Source organism: Pristiophorus japonicus, unplaced genomic scaffold, assembly GCF_044704955.1.
Source record: "Pristiophorus japonicus isolate sPriJap1 unplaced genomic scaffold, sPriJap1.hap1 HAP1_SCAFFOLD_2430, whole genome shotgun sequence".
NCBI classification, from domain to species: domain Eukaryota; kingdom Metazoa; phylum Chordata; class Chondrichthyes; family Pristiophoridae; genus Pristiophorus; species Pristiophorus japonicus.
Window position 1 is genome coordinate 7,501 of NW_027252156.1, and position 18,580 is coordinate 26,080.

The 18,580-nt window shown below is 57.2% G+C and overlaps 1 long non-coding RNA gene across 1 annotated transcript in view; it reads left to right on the top strand.

The window, feature by feature from the left end:
- The window catches only part of LOC139245850 (uncharacterized), a 21,174-nt gene extending 3,096 nt beyond the window's left edge, over positions 1–18,078 (top strand). Inside the window, exon 3 of the long non-coding RNA XR_011590130.1 lies at positions 18,015–18,078. This is a non-coding gene — a long non-coding RNA (uncharacterized lncRNA). The remainder of the gene's footprint in view (positions 1–18,014) is intronic.
- Positions 18,079–18,580: the final 502 nt, after the last annotated feature.

The window sequence follows — 18,580 nt, forward strand, 5'->3', positions numbered from 1 at the left end:
AGCGGCGGCTGTCCAGCAGTCGGCCTCGTGCTCCAGGGTTTACGGCGGAAGGAGCGGTGACTGTCCAGCAGTCGGCCTCGTGCTCCAGGGTTTACGGCGGAAGGTGCGGCGACTGTCCAGCAGTCGGCCTCGTGCTCCAGGGTTTACGGCGGAAGGAGCGGCGACTGTCCAGCAGTCGGCCTCGTGCTCCAGGGTTTACGGTGGAAGGAGCGGCGACTGTCCAGCAGTCGGCCTCGTGCTCCAGGGTTTACGGTGGAAGTCACGGTGACTGTCCAGCAGTCGGCCTCGTGCTCCAGGGTTTACGGCGGAAGGAGCGGCGACTGTCCAGCAGTCGGCCTCGTGCTCCAGGGTTTACGGCGGAAGGAGCGGCGACTGTCCAGCAGTCGGCCTCGTGCTCCAGAGTTTACGGCGGAAGGAGCGGCGACTGTCCAGCAGTCGGCCTCGTGCTCCAGGGTTTACGGCGGAAGGAGCGGCGACTGTCCAGCAGTCGGCCTCGTGCTCCAGGGTTTACGGCGGAAGGAGCGGAGACTGTCCAGCAGTCGGCCTCGTGCTCCAGGGTTTACGGCGGAAGGAGCGGAGACTGTCCAGCAGTCGGCCTCGTGCTCCAGGGTTTACGGCGGAAGGAGCGGCGACTGTCCAGCAGTCGGCCTCGTGCTCCAGGGTTTACGGTGGAAGGAGCGGTGACTGTCCAGCAGTCGGCCTCGTGCTCCAGGGTTTACGGCGGAAGGAGCGGTGACTGTCCAGCAGTCGGCCTCGTGCTCCAGGGTTTACGTCGGAAGGAGCGGAGACTGTCCAGCAGTCGGCCTCGTGCTCCAGGGTTTACGGCGGAAGGAGCGGTGACTGTCCAGCAGTCGGCCTCGTGCTCCAGGGTTTACGGCGGAAGGAGCGGTGGCAGCGATAAAGGTGGCAACTTATGTGCAGAGGGACGGGGGCCATCAGGGTCCTCAACACGAGGCCTCACTGAGGCTCTTCCGACAGCACTTCTCCTGCCTTCAGTTAAACCAGGAGCAGTGTATTAGGGGGCTCCGCTTCAGCAAGGAGGTGGTCACAGAACTCTGCCTCCTCCTGCACCCAGACCTCCAGCCTGAGAGCAGCGTGACCACAGCTCTCCCAGTGACAGGCAAGGTCACCGTCAGCCTCAATCTCTTCGCCAGCGGATCCTTTCAGACTGCAGCAGGAGACATAGCTAACATCTCGCAGTTCGCCATTCATCGCTGCATCCGGGAGGTCACAGAGACTCTCCTCAGCCCCATCACCAGAGAGGAGGAAGATCAGTGTGTATCCGGGAGGTCACAGAGACTCTCCTCAGCCCCATCACCAGAGAGGAGGAAGATCAGTGTGTATCCGGGAGGTCACAGAGACTCTCCTCAGCCCCATCACCAGAGAGGAGGAAGATCAGTGTGTATCCAGGAGGTCACACTCTCCTCAGCCCCATCACCAGAGAGGAGGAAGATCAGTGTGTATCCGGGAGGTCACAGAGACTCTCCTCAGCCCCATCACCAGAGAGGAGGAAGATCAGTGTGTATCCGGGAGGTCACAGAGACTCTCCTCAGCCCCATCACCAGAGAGGAGGAGGATCAGTGTGTATCCAGGAGGTCACAGAGACTCTCCTCAGCCCCATCACCAGAGAGGAGGAGGGTCAGCGTGTATCCAGGAGGTCACAGACACTCTCCTCAGCCCCATCACCAGAGAGGAGGAGGGTCAGCGTGTATCCGGGAGGTCACAGACACTCTCCTCAGCCCCATCACCAGAGAGGAGGAGGGTCAGCGTACATGTGGCTTCCCCACGGTGCAGGGCGCCAGTGACTGCACCCACGGCACTCTGCTGGGCAGTCGTCAGATCTTCCACCACCGCAGTCTCCCACTGACGGAATGGGTTGGTGTGTGACCACACGGTGAATGGTCACCATCAATGCTTGGTGTTCCGGCACCAGCCACCATGTCTTCATGCTGTGTCAGGCCGGTGTCCAGCTCTCTTCCAGCCACCATGTCCAGCTTGTGGGTGGCTGCTCGGACACTAGGGTTAACCACTCCCCTCCGCTGCCCCAACACACTCACCCAGCTCTCATACAATGAGAGCCATACCACCAGGAACATCGAGCAGACCATCGCCCAACTGAAGCAAAGGTCCCACTGCGCTGCCCGCTCGGGACCAGCCCTCCTGTACCCGCCTCGGGGGCTGTCCCATTTCCTGAGGGTCTACTGCACGCTCCAAAACTTGGCCAGTGTGAGGGCCCAGTCCTTACTACCAGGGATTGTGGGACCTCCTCAGGAGAAGGGAGAGGGAGAGAGGAGATCCTCATCCTTGTCCCTCCTCCTCCTCCTCCTCCTCTTCCTCCTCCTCTTCTCCCCCTCCTCTTCTCCCCCTCCTCCCCTCCCCCCCTCCCCCATTCCTCACCTCCCCCCCCCTCGTCCCCCTCCCCCTCCTCTTCCACCTAATGCTGAGAACGATGGGCTGCAGCATCAGTCAACATCCCCTTTAAGTTGTGAAAAAAGCCTGTGACAATGATGAATTGCGTTTAGCCTTCCCCGCAAAATTGGTCCAGCTTTTCAGTGTAACGCCAATGAGATTGGGTTTTTAGACTGGGATCCTGACTGCAATCGTTTTAATGAGGAATGAGCGCGAATTTTGCGTGTAGTCGAGACGATTTTCAGGTGACACTACTTAAGGAGGGAGAGAGAAAATTATAGACCGGTTAGCTTGACATCAGGAGTGGGGAAAATGTTGGAATCAATCATTAAAGATGAAATAGCAGCGCATTTGGAAAGCAGTGACAGGATCGGTCCAAGTCAGCATGGATTTATGAAAGGGAAATCATGCTTGACAAATCTTCTGGAATTTTTTGAGGATGTAACCAGTAGAGTGGACAAGGGAGAACCAGTGGATGTGGTGTATTTCGACTTCCAAAAGACTTTTGACAAGGTCCCACACAAGAGATTGGTGTGCAAAATTAAAGCACATGGTATTGGGGGTAATGTACTGATGTGGATAGAGAACTGGTTGACAGACAGGAAGCAGAGAGTCGGGATAAACGGGTCCTTCTCAGAATGGCAGGCAGTGACTAGTGGAGTGCCACAGGGCTCAGTGCTGGGACCCCAGCTATTTACAATATACATCAATGATTTAGATGAAGGAATTGAGTGTAATATCTCCAAGTTTGCAGATGACACTAAACTGGGTGGCGGTGTGAGCTGTGAGGGGGATGCTAAGAGGCTGCAGGGTGACTTGGACAGGTTAGGTGAGTGGGCAAATGCATGGCAGATGCAGTATAATGTGGATAAATGTGAGGTTATCCACTTTGGGGGCAAAAACACGAAGGCAGAATATTATCTGAATGGTGGCAGATTAGGAAAAGGGGAGGTGCAACGAGACCTGGGTGTCATGGTTCATCAGTCATTGAAAGTTGGCATGCAGGTACAGCAGGCGGTGAAGAAGGCAAATGGTATGTTGGCCTTCATAGCGAGAGGATTTGAGTATAGGAGCAGGGAGGTCTTACTGCAGTTGTACAGGGCCTTGGTGAGGCCTCACCTGGAATATTGTGTTCACTTTTGGTCTCCTAATCTGAGGAAGGACGTTCTTGCTATTGAGGGAGTGCAGCGAAGGTTCACCAGACTGATTCCAGGGATGGCAGGACTGACTGGGCCTTTATTCACTGGAATTGAGAAGAATGAGAGGGGATCTCATAGAAACATAAAATTCTGACGGGACTGGACAGGTTAGATGCAGGAAGAATGTTTCCGATGTTGGGGGAGTCCAGAACCAGGGGTCACAGTCTTAGGATAATGGGTAAGCCATTTAGGACTGAGATGAGGAGAAACTTCTTCACTCAGCGAGTTATTAACCTGTGGAATTCCCTGCCGCAGAGAGTTGTTGATGCCAGTTCATTGGATATATTCAAGAGGGAGTTAGATATGGCCCTTACGGCTAAAGGGATCAAGGGGTATGGAGAGAAAGCAGGAAAGGGCGACTGAGGGAATGATCAGCCATGATCTTATTGAATGGTGGTGCAGGCTCGAAGGGCCGAATGGCCTACTCCTGCACCTATTTTCTATGTTTCTATGTTTCTAACCAGTTTTAGTTTAAACACTGCTCATTTATAACAACTTTCTGGCCCTTGGGGCTTTAGAGTGTAAAGGGTTTGTAATTAATCAAATTTTTACTGGGACTGTGGGCATTGTGCTCTCTGTCAGATTCCCAGTGCCCTGTACTTTCGATGAGGTCTGTAGATGTTCTGACAGACTGACTGCAGGGAAAGGACACGACTGAGGAGATTATCCCGCGAAGCCTGTTATGGGGTTTATCTAAACCCAGAGGCACCTTAGTGAGGGAATCATAAAGTGACCTGTGGGAGACCCCTTCGTCTGGCAAAGTACGTGAGGTTTGGGGTAACAGGTCTCTGAGCCCCTTGCTGCCTGTGTAGCATTGATCCAGAGGTTATCAATAGTATGATCAGCGTACAGTAAGGCAGTGTCTCAGTGTCGGGTACAGTAAGGCCCCGTGTCTCAGTGTCTCAGTGTCGGGTACAGTAAGTCTCAGTGTCTCAGTGTCGGGTACAGTAAGGCCCCGTGTCTCAGTGTCTCAGTGTCGGGTACAGTAAGGCCCCATGTCTCAGTGTCGGGTACAGTAAGGCCCCGTGTCTCAGTGTCGGTACAGTAAGGCCCCGTGTCTCAGTGTCTCAGTGTCGGGTACAGTAAGGCCCCATGTCTCAGTGTCGGGTACAGTAAGGCCCCGTGTCTCAGTGTCGGGTACAGTAAGGCCCCGTGTCTCAGTGTCTCAGTGTCGGGTACAGTAAGGCCCCGTGTCTCAGTGTCTCAGTGTCGGGTACAGTAAGGCCCCGTGTCTCAGTGTCTCAGTGTCGGGTACAGTAAGGCCCAGTGTCTCAGTGTCGGGTACGTTAAGGCCCCGTGTCTCAGTGTCGGGTACAGTAAGGCCCCGTGTCTCAGTGTCGGGTACAGTAAGGCCCAGTGTCTCAGTGTCGGGTACAGTAAGGCCCCGTGTCTCAGTGTCGGGTACAGTAAGGCCCCGTGTCTCAGTGTCTCAGTGTCGGGTACAGTAAGGTTCCGTGTCTCAGTGTCTCAGTGTCGGGTACAGTAAGGCCCAGTGTCTGTGTCGGGTACAGTAAGGCCCCGTGTCTCAGTGTCGGGTACAGTAAGGCCCAGTGTCTCAGTGTCGGGTACAGTAAGGCCCAGTGTCTCAGTGTCTCAGTGTCGGGTACAGTAAGGCCCCGTGTCTCAGTGTCTCAGTGTCGGGTACAGTAAGGCCCAGTGTCTCAGTGTCAGGTACAGTAAGGCCCAGTGTCTCAGTGTCGGGTACAGTAAGGCCCAGTGTCTCAGTGTCGGTTACAGTAAGGCCCAGTGTCTCAGTGTCGGGTACAGTAAGGCCCCGTGTCTCAGTGTCTCAGTGTCGGGTACAGTAAGGCCCAGTGTCTCAGTGTCTCAGTGTCGGGTACAGTAAGGCCCCGTGTCTCAGTGTCTCAGTGTCGGGTACAGTAAGGCCCCGTGTCTCAATGTCTCAGTGTCGGGTACAGTAAGGCCCAGTGTCTTAGTGTCGGGTACAGTAAGGCCCAGTGTCGCAGTGTCGGGTACAGTAAGGCCCCGTGTCTCAGTGTCTCAGTGTCGGGTACAGTGAGGCCCAGTGTCTCAGTGTCTCAGTGTCAGGTACAGTAAGGCCCCGTGTCTCAGTGTCGGGTACAGTAAGGCCCCGTGTCTCAGTGTCTCAGTGTCGGGTACAGTAAGGCCCCATGTCTCAGTGTCTCAGTGTTAGGTACAGTAAGGCCCAGTGTCTCAGTGTCTCAGTGTCGGGTACAGTAAGGCCCCGTGTCTCAGTGTCTCAGTGGCGGGTACAGTAAGGCCCAGTGTCGGGTACAGTAAGGCCCAGTGTCTCAGTGTCGGGTACAGTAAGGCCGCGTGTCTCAGAGTCTCAGTGTCGGGTACAGTAAGGCCCCGTGTCTCAGTGTCGGGTACAGTAAGGCCCAGTGTCTCAGTGTCGGGTACAGTAAGGCCCCGTGTCTCAGTGTCACAGTGTCGGGTACAGTAAGGCCCAGTGTCTCAGTGTCGGGTACAGTAAGGCCCAGTGTCTCTGTGTCGGGTACAGTAAGGCCCAGTGTCTCAGTGTCTCAGTGTCGGGTACGGTAAGGACCCGTGTCTCAGTGTCGGGTACACTAAGGCCCAGTGTCTCAGTGTCTCAGTGTCGGATACAGTAAGGCTCAGTGTCTCAGTGTCGGGTACAGTAAGGCCCCGTGTCTCAGTGTCGGGTACAGTAAGGCCCCGTGCCTCAGTGTCTCGTACAGTAAGGCCCCGTGTCTCAGTGTCGGGTACAGTAAGGCCCCGTGCCTCAGTGTCTCGTACAGTAAGGCCCAGTGTCTCAGTGTCGGGTACAGTAAGGCTCAGTGTCTCAGTGTCGGGTACAGTAAGGCTCAGTGTCTCAGTGTCGGGTACAGTAAGGCCCCGTGTCTCAGTGTCGGGTACAGTAAGGCTCAGTGTCTCAGTGCCGGGTACAGTAAGGCCCCGTGTCTCAGTGTCGGGTACAGTAAGGCCCAGTGTCTCAGTGTCGGGTACAGTAAGGCCCAGTGTCTCAGTGTCTCAGTGTCGGGTACAGTAAGGCCCCGTGTCTCAGTGTCACAGTGTCGGGTACAGTAAGGCCCAGTGTCTCAGTGTCACAGTGTCGGGTACAGTAAGGCCCAGTGTCTCAGTTCGGGTACAGTAAGGCCCAGTGTCTCAGTGTCGGGTACAGTAAGGCTCAGTGTCTCAGTGTCGGGTACAGTAAGGCCCAGTGTCTCAGTGTCTCAGTGTCGGGTACAGTAAGGCCCCGTGTCTCAGTGTCACAGTGTCGGGTACAGTAAGGCCCAGTGTCTCAGTGTCGGGTACAGTAAGGCCCAGTGTCTCAGTGTCGGGTACAGTAAGGCTCAGTGTCTCAGTGTCGGGTACAGTAAGGCCCCGTGTCTCAGTGTCTCAGTGTCGGGTACAGTAAGGCTCAGTGTCTCAGTGTCGGGTACAGAAAGGCCCAGTGTCTCAGTGTCGGGTACAGTAAGGCCCCGTGTCTCAGTGTCTCAGTGTCGGGTACAGTAAGGCTCAGTGTCTCAGTGTCGGGTACAGTAAGGCCCAGTGTCTCAGTGTCGGGTACAGTAAGGCCCCGTGTCTCAGTGTCTCAGTGTCGGGTACAGTAAGGCCCAGTGTCTCAGTGTCTCAGTGTCGGGTACAGTAAGGCCCAGTGTCTCAGTGTCTCAGTTTCTCAGTGTCGGGTACAGTAAGGCCCAGTGTCCCAGTGTCTCAGTGTCGGGTACAGTAAGGCCCCGTGTCTCAGTGTCTCAGTGTCGGGTACAGTAAGGCCCCGTGTCTCAGTGTCGGGTACAGTAAGCCCAGTGTCTCAGTGTCGGGTACAGTAAGGCCCCGTGTCTCAGTGTCTCAGTGTCGGGTACAGTAAGGCCCCGTGTCTCAGTGTTTCAGTGTCGGGTACAGTAAGGCCCAGTGTCTCAGTGTCGGGTACAGTAAGGCCCCGTGTCTCAGTGTCTCAGTGTCGGGTACAGTAAGGCCCAGTGTCTCAGTGTCGGGTACAGTAAGGCCCCGTGTCTCAGTGTCTCAGTGTCGGGTACAGTAAGGCCCCGTGTCTCAGTGTCTCAGTGTCGGGTACAGTAAGGCCCCGTGTCTCAGTGTCGGGTACAATAAGGCCCAGTGTCTCAGTGTCTCAGTGTCGGGTACAGTAAGGCTCAGTGTCGGGTACAGTAAGGCCCCGTGTCTCAGTGTCGGGTACAGTAAGGCCCAGTGTCTCAGTGTCGGGTACAGTAAGGCTCAGTGTCTCAGTGTCGGGAACAGTAAGGCCCCGTGTCTCAGTGTCTCAGTGTCGGGTAAAGTAAGGCTCAGTGTCTCAGTGTCGGGTACAGTAAGGCCCAGTGTCTCAGTGTCTCAGTGTCGGGTACAGTAAGGCTCAGTGTCTCAGTTTCGGGTACAGTAAGGCCCAGTATCTCAGTGTCGGGTACAGTAAGGCTCAGTGTCTCAGTGTCGGATACAGTAAGGCCCAGTGTCTCAGTGTCAGGTACAGTAAGGCCCAGTGTCTCAGTGTCGGGTACAGTAAGGCCCAGTGTCTCAGTGTCGGATACAGTAAGGCTCAGTGTCTCAGTGTCGGATACAGTAAGGCCCAGTGTCTCAGTGTCAGGTACAGTAAGGCCCCGTGTCTCAGTGTCTCAGTGTCGGGTACAGTAAGGCCCAGTGTCTCAGTGTCGGGTACAGAAAGGCCCCCTGTCTCAGTGTCTCAGTGTCGGGTACAGTAAGGCCCTGTGTCTCAGTGTCGGGTACAGTAAGGCCCAGTGTCTCAGCGTCTCAGTGTCGGGTACAGTAAGGCCCCGTGTCTCAGTGTCGGGTACAGTAAGGCCCCGTGTCTCAGTGTTGGGTACAGTAAGGCCCAGTGTCTCAGAGTCGTGTACAGTAAGGCCCCGTGTCTCAGTGTCGGGTACAGTAAGGCCCCGTGTCTCAGTGTCGGGTACAGTAAGGCCCCGTGTCTCAGTGTCTCAGTGTCGGGTACAGTAAGGCTCAGTGTCTCAGTGTCTCAGTGTCGGGTACAGTAAGGCCCCGTGTCTCAGTGTCTCAGTGTCGGGTACAGTAAGGCCCCGTGTCTCAGTGTCGGGTACAGTAAGGCCCCGTGTCTCAGTGTCTCAGTGTCGGGTACAGTAAGGCCCCGTGTCTCAGTGTCGGGTACAGTAAGGCCCCGTGTCTCAGTGTTGGGTACAGTAATGCCCCGTGTCTCAGTGTCGGGTACAGTAAGGCCCCGTGTCTCAGTGTCTCAGTGTCTCAGTGTCGGGTACAGTAAGGCCCAGTGTCTCAGTGTCAGGTACAGTAAGGTCCCGTGTCTCAGTGTCTCAGTGTCGGGTACAGTAAGGCCCCGTGTCTCAGTGTCTCAGTGTCGCGTACAGTGAGGCTCAGTGTCTCAGTGTTTCAGTGTCGGCTACAGTAAGGCCCCGTGTCTCAGTGTCACAGTGTCAGGTACAGTAAGGCCCCGTGTCTCAGTGTCTCAGTGTCGGGTACAGTAAGGCCCCGTGTCTCAGTGTCTCAGTGTCGGGTACAGTAAGGCCCCGTGTCTCAGTGTCTCAGTGTCGGGTACAGTAAGGCCCCGTGTCTCAGTGTCTCAGTGTCGGGTACAGTAAGGCCCAGTGTCTCAGTGTCGGGTACAGTAAGGCCCAGTATCTCAGTGTCTCAGTGTCGGGTACAGTAAGGCCCCGTGTCTCAGTGTCGGGTACAGTAAGGCCCAGTGTCTCAGTGTCTCGGTGTCGGGTACAGTAAGGCCCAGTGTCTCAGTGTCTCAGTGTCGGGTACAGTAAGGCCCAGTGTCTCAGTGTCGGGTACAGTAAGGCCCAGTGTCTCAGTGTCGGGTACAGTAAGGCCCAGTGTCTCAGTGTCTCAGTGTCGGGTACAGTAAGGCCCCGTGTCTCAGTGTCGGGTACAGTAAGGCCCCGTGTCTCAGTGTCTCAGTGTCGGGTACAGTAAGGCCCCGTGTCTCAGTGTCGGGTACAGTAAGGCTCCGTGTCTCAGTGTCGGGTACAGTAAGGCCCCGTGTCTCAGTGTCTCAGTGTCGGGTACAGTAAGGCTCAGTGTCTCAGTGTCGGGTACAGTAAGGCCCCGTGTCTCAGTGTCGGGTACAGTAAGGCCCCGTGTCTCAGTGTCTCAGTGTCGGGTACAGTAAGGCTCAGTGTCTCAGTGTCGGGTACAGTAAGGCCCCGTGTCTCAGTGTCTCAGTATCGGGTACAGTAAGTCCCCGTGTCTCAGTGTCTCAGTATCGGGTACAGTAAGGCCCCGTGTCTCAGTGTCGGGTACAGTAAGGCCCCGTGTCTCAGTGTCGGGTACAGTAAGGCCCCGTGTCTCAGTGTCTCAGTGTCGGATACAGTAAGGCCCCGTGTCTCAGTGTCTTGTACAGTAAGGCCCCGTGTCTCAGTGTCTCAGTGTCGGGTACAGTAAGGCTCAGTGTCTCAGTGTTGGGTACAGTAAGGCTCAGTGTCTCAGTGTTGGGTACAGTAAGGCCCCGTGTCTCAGTGTCTCAGTGTCGGGTACAGTAAGGCTCAGTGTCTCAGTGTCGGGTACAGTAAGGCCCAGTGTCTCAGTGTCTCAGTGTCTCAGTGTCGGGTACAGTAAGGCCCCGTGTCTCAGTGTCTCAGTGTCGGGTACAGTAAGGCCCAGTGTCTCAGTGTCGGGTACAGTAAGGCCCCGTGTCTCAGTGTCTCAGTGTCGGGTACAGTAAGGCCCCGTGTCTCAGTGTCTCAGTGTCGGGTACAGTAAGGCCCCCGTGTCTCAGTGTCTCAGTGTCGGGTACAGTACGGCCCAGTGTCTCAGTGTCGGGTACAGTAAGGCCCCGTTTCTCAGTGTCTCAGTGTCGGGTACAGTAAGGCCCTGTGTCTCAGTGTCGGGTACAGTAAGGCCCAGTGTCTCAGTGTCGGGTACAGTACGGCCCCGTGTCTCAGTGTCTCAGTGTCGGGTACAGTAAGGCTCAGTGTCTCAGTGTCGGGTACAGTAAGGCCCCGTGTCTCAGTGTCGGGTACAGTAAGGCCCCGTGTCTCAGTGTCGGGTACAGTACGGCCCAGTGTCTCAGTGTCGGGTACAGTAAGGCCCCGTGTCTCAGTGTCTCAGTGTCGGGTACAGTAAGGCCCCGTGTCTCAGTGTCTCAGTGTCGGGTACAGTAAGGCCCAGTGTCTCAGTGTCGGGTACAGTAAGGCCCAGTGTCTCAGTGTCGGGTACAGTACGGCCCCGTGTCTCAGTGTCTCAGTGTCGGGTACAGTAAGGCCCAGTGTCTCAGTGTCGGGTACAGTACGGCCCCGTGTCTCAGTGTCTCAGTGTGGGGTACAGTACGGCCCCGTGTCTCAGTGTCGGGTACAGTAAGGCCCAGTGTCTCAGTGTCGGGTACAGTAAGGCCCAGTGTCTCAGTGTCGGGTACAGTACGGCCCTGTGTCTCAGTGTCGGGTACAGTGCGGCCCCGTGTCTCAGTGTCTCAGTGTCTCAGTGTCTCAGTGTCGGGTACAGTAAGGCCCAGTGTCTCAGTGTCGGGTACAGTACGGCCCCGTGTCTCAGTGTCTCAGTGTCGGGTACAGTACGGCCCCGTGTCTCAGTGTCGGGTACAGTAAGGCCCAGTGTCTCAGTGTCGGGTACAGTAAGGCCCAGTGTCTCAGTGTCGGGTACAGTACGGCCCTGTGTCTCAGTGTCTCAGTGTCTCAGTGTCGGGTACAGTAAGGCCCAGTGTCTCAGTGTCTCAGTGTCGGGTACAGTAAGGCTCAGTGTCACAGTGTCGGGTACAGTAAGGCCCAGTGTCACAGTGTCTCAGTGTCGGGTACAGTAAGGCCCAGTGTCTCAGTGTCTCAGTGTCGGGTACAGTAAGGCTCAGTGTCACAGTGTCGGGTACAGTAAGGCCCAGTGTCACAGTGTCTCAGTGTCGGGTAAGTAAGGCCCCGTGTCTCAGTGTCTCAGTGTCGGGTACAGTAAGGCCCAGTGTCTCAGTGTCTCAGTGTCGGGTACAGTACGGCCCCGTGTCTCAGTGTCGGGTACAGTAAGGCCCCGTGTCTCAGTGTCGGGTACAGTAAGGCCCAGTGTCTCAGTGTCGGGTACAGTAAGGCCCCGTGTCTCAGTGTCGGGTACAGTAAGGCCCAGTGTCTCAGTGTCGGGTACAGTAAGTCTCAGTGTCTCAGTGTCGGGTACAGTAAGGCCCCGTGTCTCAGTGTCGGGTACAGTAAGGCCCAGTGTCTCTGTGTCGGGTACAGTAAGTCTCAGTGTCTCAGTGTCGGGTACAGTACGGCCCCGTGTCTCAGTGTCGGGTACAGTAAGGCCCAGTGTCTCAGTGTCGGGTACAGTAAGGCCCAGTGTCTCAGTGTTGGGTACAGTAAGGCCCCGTGTCTCAGTGTCTCAGTGTGGGGTACAGTAAGGCCCAGTGTCTCAGTGTCGGGTACAGTACGGCCCAGTGTCTCAGTGTCTCAGTGTCGGGTACAGTACGGCCCCGTGTCTCAGTGTCGGGTACAGTAAGGCTCAGTGTCTCAGTGTCGGGTACAGTAAGGCCCCGTGTCTCAGTGTCTCAGTGTCGGGTACAGTAAGGCCCAGTGTCTCAGTGTCGGGTACAGTAAGGCCCAGTGTCTCAGTGTCTCAGTGTGGGGTACAGTAAGGCCCAGTGTCTCAGTGTCGGGTACAGTAAGGCCCAGTGTCTCAGTGTCTCAGTGTGGGGTACAGTAAGGCCCCGTGTCTCAGTGTCTCAGTGTGGGGTACAGTAAGGCCCAGTGTCTCAGTGTCGGGTACAGTACGGCCCCGTGTCTCAGTGTCGGGTACAGTAAGGCCCAGTGTCTCAGTGTCGGGTACAGTACGGCCCCGTGTCTCAGTGTCGGGTACAGTAAGGCCCAGTGTCTCAGTGTCGGGTACAGTAAGGCTCAGTGTCTCAGTGTCGGGTACAGTAAGGCCCAGTGTCTCAGTGTCTCAGTGTCGGGTACAGTACGGCCCCGTGTCTCAGTGTCTCAGTGTCGGGTACAGTACGGCCCCGTGTCTCAGTGTCTCAGTGTCGGGTACAGTACGGCCCAGTGTCTCAGTGTCGGGTACAGTAAGGCTCAGTGTCACAGTGTCGGGTACAGTAAGGCCCAGTGTCACAGTGTCTCAGTGTCGGGTAAGTAAGGCCCCGTGTCTCAGTGTCTCAGTGTCGGGTACAGTAAGGCCCAGTGTCTCAGTGTCTCAGTGTCGGGTACAGTACGGCCCCGTGTCTCAGTGTCGGGTACAGTAAGGCCCCGTGTCTCAGTGTCGGGTACAGTAAGGCCCAGTGTCTCAGTGTCGGGTACAGTAAGGCCCCGTGTCTCAGTGTCGGGTACAGTAAGGCCCAGTGTCTCAGTGTCGGGTACAGTAAGTCTCAGTGTCTCAGTGTCGGGTACAGTAAGGCCCCGTGTCTCAGTGTCGGGTACAGTAAGGCCCAGTGTCTCTGTGTCGGGTACAGTAAGTCTCAGTGTCTCAGTGTCGGGTACAGTACGGCCCCGTGTCTCAGTGTCGGGTACAGTAAGGCCCAGTGTCTCAGTGTCGGGTACAGTAAGGCCCAGTGTCTCAGTGTTGGGTACAGTAAGGCCCCGTGTCTCAGTGTCTCAGTGTGGGGTACAGTAAGGCCCAGTGTCTCAGTGTCGGGTACAGTACGGCCCAGTGTCTCAGTGTCTCAGTGTCGGGTACAGTACGGCCCCGTGTCTCAGTGTCGGGTACAGTAAGGCTCAGTGTCTCAGTGTCGGGTACAGTAAGGCCCCGTGTCTCAGTGTCTCAGTGTCGGGTACAGTAAGGCCCAGTGTCTCAGTGTCGGGTACAGTAAGGCCCAGTGTCTCAGTGTCTCAGTGTGGGGTACAGTAAGGCCCAGTGTCTCAGTGTCGGGTACAGTAAGGCCCAGTGTCTCAGTGTCTCAGTGTGGGGTACAGTAAGGCCCCGTGTCTCAGTGTCTCAGTGTGGGGTACAGTAAGGCCCAGTGTCTCAGTGTCGGGTACAGTACGGCCCCGTGTCTCAGTGTCGGGTACAGTAAGGCCCAGTGTCTCAGTGTCGGGTACAGTAAGGCCCCGTGTCTCAGTGTCGGGTACAGTAAGGCCCAGTGTCTCAGTGTCTCAGTGTCGGGTACAGTACGGCCCCGTGTCTCAGTGTCTCAGTGTCGGGTACAGTACGGCCCCATGTCTCAGTGTCGGGTACAGTACGGCCCCGTGTCTCAGTGTCTCAGTGTCGGGTACAGTACGGCCCAGTGTCTCAGTGTCGGGTACAGTAAGGCCCCGTGTCTCAGTGTCGGGTACAGTAAGGCCCAGTGTCTCAGTGTCGGGTACAGTAAGGCCCAGTGTCTCAGTGTCTCAGTGTCGGGTACAGTAAGGCCCAGTGTCTCAGTGTCGGGTACAGTAAGGCCCAGTGTCTCAGTGTCGGGTACAGTACGGCCCAGTGTCTCAGTGTCGGGTACAGTACGGCCCCGTGTCTCAGTGTCTCAGTGTCGGGTACAGTAAGGCCCAGTGTCTCAGTGTCGGGTACAGTACGGCCCAGTGTCTCAGTGTCTCAGTGTGGGGTACAGTACGGCCCCGTGTCTCAGTGTCGGGTACAGTAAGGCCCAGTGTCTCAGTGTCGGGTACAGTACGGCCCCGTGTCTCAGTGTCTCAGTGTGGGGTACAGTACGGCCCCGTGTCTCAGTGTCGGGTACAGTACGGCCCCGTGTCTCAGTGTCTCAGTGTCGGGTACAGTAAGGCCCAGTGTCTCAGTGTCGGGTACAGTACGGCCCCGTGTCTCAGTGTCGGGTACAGTACGGCCCAGTGTCTCAGTGTCGGGTACAGTAAGGCCCAGTGTCTCAGTGTCTCAGTGTCTCAGTGTCGGGTACAGTAAGGCCCAGTGTCTCAGTGTGGGGTACAGTAAGGCCCAGTGTCTCAGTGTCGGGTACAGTAAGGCCCAGTGTCTCAGTGTGGGGTACAGTAAGGCCCAGTGTCTCAGTGTCGGGTACAGTACGGCCCCGTGTCTCAGTGTCTCAGTGTCGGGTACAGTAAGGCCCCGTGTCTCAGTGTCTCAGTGTCGGGTACAGTACGGCCCCGTGTCTCAGTGTCGGGTACAGTACGGCCCCGTGTCTCAGTGTCGGGTACAGTAAGGCCCCGTGTCTCAGTGTCGGGTACAGTACGGCCCCGTGTCTCAGTGTCGGGTACAGTAAGGCCCAGTGTCTCAGTGTCGGGTACAGTACGGCCCCGTGTCTCAGTGTCGGGTACAGTAAGGCCCAGTGTCTCAGTGTCGGGTACAGTAAGGCTCAGTGTCTCAGTGTCGGGTACAGTAAGGCCCAGTGTCTCAGTGTCTCAGTGTCGGGTACAGTACGGCCCCGTGTCTCAGTGTCTCAGTGTCGGGTACAGTACGGCCCCGTGTCTCAGTGTCTCAGTGTCGGGTACAGTACGGCCCAGTGTCTCAGTGTCGGGTACAGTAAGGCTCAGTGTCACAGTGTCGGGTACAGTAAGGCCCAGTGTCACAGTGTCTCAGTGTCGGGTAAGTAAGGCCCCGTGTCTCAGTGTCTCAGTGTCGGGTACAGTAAGGCCCAGTGTCTCAGTGTCTCAGTGTCGGGTACAGTACGGCCCCGTGTCTCAGTGTCGGGTACAGTAAGGCCCCGTGTCTCAGTGTCGGGTACAGTAAGGCCCAGTGTCTCAGTGTCGGGTACAGTAAGGCCCCGTGTCTCAGTGTCGGGTACAGTAAGGCCCAGTGTCTCAGTGTCGGGTACAGTAAGTCTCAGTGTCTCAGTGTCGGGTACAGTAAGGCCCCGTGTCTCAGTGTCGGGTACAGTAAGGCCCAGTGTCTCTGTGTCGGGTACAGTAAGTCTCAGTGTCTCAGTGTCGGGTACAGTACGGCCCCGTGTCTCAGTGTCGGGTACAGTAAGGCCCAGTGTCTCAGTGTCGGGTACAGTAAGGCCCAGTGTCTCAGTGTTGGGTACAGTAAGGCCCCGTGTCTCAGTGTCTCAGTGTGGGGTACAGTAAGGCCCAGTGTCTCAGTGTCGGGTACAGTACGGCCCAGTGTCTCAGTGTCTCAGTGTCGGGTACAGTACGGCCCCGTGTCTCAGTGTCGGGTACAGTAAGGCTCAGTGTCTCAGTGTCGGGTACAGTAAGGCCCCGTGTCTCAGTGTCTCAGTGTCGGGTACAGTAAGGCCCAGTGTCTCAGTGTCGGGTACAGTAAGGCCCAGTGTCTCAGTGTCTCAGTGTGGGGTACAGTAAGGCCCAGTGTCTCAGTGTCGGGTACAGTAAGGCCCAGTGTCTCAGTGTCTCAGTGTGGGGTACAGTAAGGCCCCGTGTCTCAGTGTCTCAGTGTGGGGTACAGTAAGGCCCAGTGTCTCAGTGTCGGGTACAGTACGGCCCCGTGTCTCAGTGTCGGGTACAGTAAGGCCCAGTGTCTCAGTGTCGGGTACAGTAAGGCCCCGTGTCTCAGTGTCGGGTACAGTAAGGCCCAGTGTCTCAGTGTCTCAGTGTCGGGTACAGTACGGCCCCGTGTCTCAGTGTCTCAGTGTCGGGTACAGTACGGCCCCATGTCTCAGTGTCGGGTACAGTACGGCCCCGTGTCTCAGTGTCTCAGTGTCGGGTACAGTACGGCCCAGTGTCTCAGTGTCGGGTACAGTAAGGCCCCGTGTCTCAGTGTCGGGTACAGTAAGGCCCAGTGTCTCAGTGTCGGGTACAGTAAGGCCCAGTGTCTCAGTGTCTCAGTGTCGGGTACAGTAAGGCCCAGTGTCTCAGTGTCGGGTACAGTAAGGCCCAGTGTCTCAGTGTCGGGTACAGTACGGCCCAGTGTCTCAGTGTCGGGTACAGTACGGCCCCGTGTCTCAGTGTCTCAGTGTCGGGTACAGTAAGGCCCAGTGTCTCAGTGTCGGGTACAGTACGGCCCAGTGTCTCAGTGTCTCAGTGTGGGGTACAGTACGGCCCCGTGTCTCAGTGTCGGGTACAGTAAGGCCCAGTGTCTCAGTGTCGGGTACAGTACGGCCCCGTGTCTCAGTGTCTCAGTGTCGGGTACAGTACGGCCCCGTGTCTCAGTGTCTCAGTGTCGGGTACAGTAAGGCCCAGTGTCTCAGTGTCGGGTACAGTACGGCCCCGTGTCTCAGTGTCGGGTACAGTACGGCCCAGTGTCTCAGTGTCGGGTACAGTAAGGCCCAGTGTCTCAGTGTCTCAGTGTCTCAGTGTCGGGTACAGTAAGGCCCAGTGTCTCAGTGTGGGGTACAGTAAGGCCCAGTGTCTCAGTGTCGGGTACAGTAAGGCCCAGTGTCTCAGTGTGGGGTACAGTAAGGCCCAGTGTCTCAGTGTCGGGTACAGTACGGCCCCGTGTCTCAGTGTCTCAGTGTCGGGTACAGTAAGGCCCCGTGTCTCAGTGTCTCAGTGTCGGGTACAGTACGACCCCGTGTCTCAGTGTCGGGTACAGTACGGCCCCGTGTCTCAGTGTCGGGTACAGTAAGGCCCCGTGTCTCAGTGTGGGGTACAGTACGGCCCAGTGTCTCAGTGTCGGGTACAGTACGGCCCCGTGTCTCAGTGTCGGGTACAGTACGGCCCCGTGTCTCAGTGTCTCAGTGTCGGGTACAGTACGGCCCAGTGTCTCAGTGTCGGGTACAGTACGGCCCCGTGTCTCAGTGTCGGGTACAGTACGGCCCCGTGTCTCAGTGTCTCAGTGTCGGGTACAGTACGGCCCAGTGTCTCAGTGTCTCAGTGTCGGGTACAGTACGGCCCCGTGTCTCAGTGTCGGGTACAGTACGGCCCAGTGTCTCAGTGTCTCAGTGTGGGGTACAGTACGGCCCAGTGTCTCAGTGTCTCAGTGTCGGGTACAGTACGGCCCAGTGTCTCAGTGTCTCAGTGTCGGGTACAGTACGGCCCCGTGTCTCAGTGTCGGGTACAGTACGGCCCAGTGTCTCAGTGTCGGGTACAGTACGGCCCCGTGTCTCAGTGTCTCAGTGTCGGGTACAGTACGGCCCCGTGTCTCAGTGTCTCAGTGTCTCAGTGTGGGGTACAGTACGGCCCCGTGTCTCAGTGTCTCAGTGTCGGGTACAGTACGGCCCCGTGTCTCAGTGTCTCAGTGTCTCGGTGTCGGGTACAGTACGGCCCCGTGTCTCAGTGTCTCAGTGTCGGGTACAGTACGGCCCAGTGTCTCAGTGTCTCAGTGTCGGGTACAGTACGGCCCAGTGTCTCAGTGTCGGGTACAGTACGGCCCAGTGTCTCAGTGTCTCAGTGTCGGGTACAGTACGGCCCCGTGTCTCAGTGTGGGGTACAGTACGGCCCAGTGTCTCAGTGTCTCAGTGTGGGGTACAGTACGGCCCAGTGTCTCAGTGTCTCAGTGTGGGGTACAGTACGGCCCAGTGTCTCAGTGTCTCAGTGTGGGGTACAGTACGGCCCCGTGTCTCAGTGTCTCAGTGTCGGGTACAGTACGGCCCAGTGTCTCAGTGTGGGGTACAGTACGGCCCCGTGTCTCAGTGTCTCAGTGTCGGGTACAGTACGGCCCGTGTCTCAGTGTGGGGTACAGACTGTTCACACACGGGTTGTGTTGTGTGTCTGACTGGTGCTGCTTGTGTTACAGGAGCCCTACCTGCAGAGTGTGTGCGAATGCTGCAGTTACCGTCTCGACCCCCACAGACCGGTACGCTTCCTGAACCTGCAGTGTGCCGGTGGAGAGGTGGAGCCTGTGGTCCTGCCAGTCATTCACAGCTGTGAGTGTAGCAGCTGCCAGGGTAAGTGTGTGGGGGGGGGCACGGCCCAGGGTCAGTGTGTGGGGGGGGGGCACGGCCCAGGGTCAGTGTGTGGGGGGGTCACGGCCCAGGGTCAGTGTGTGGGGGGGGGGCACGGCCCAGGGTCAGTGTGTGGGGGGCATGGCCCAGGGTCAGTGTGTGGGGGGGGGCACGGCCCAGGGTCAGTGTGTGGGGGGGGGCACGGCCCAGGGTCAGTGTGTGGGGGGGGCACGGCCCAGGGTCAGTGTGTGGGGGGGGGCATGGCCCAGGGTAAGTGTGTGGGGGGGGGGGGCACGGCCCAGGGTCAGTGTGTGGGGGGGGGGCACGGCCCAGGGTCAGTGCGTGGGGGGGGGGCACGGCCCAGGGTCAGTGTGTGGGGGGGGGGCACGGCCCAGGGTCAGTGTGTGGGGGGGGGGCA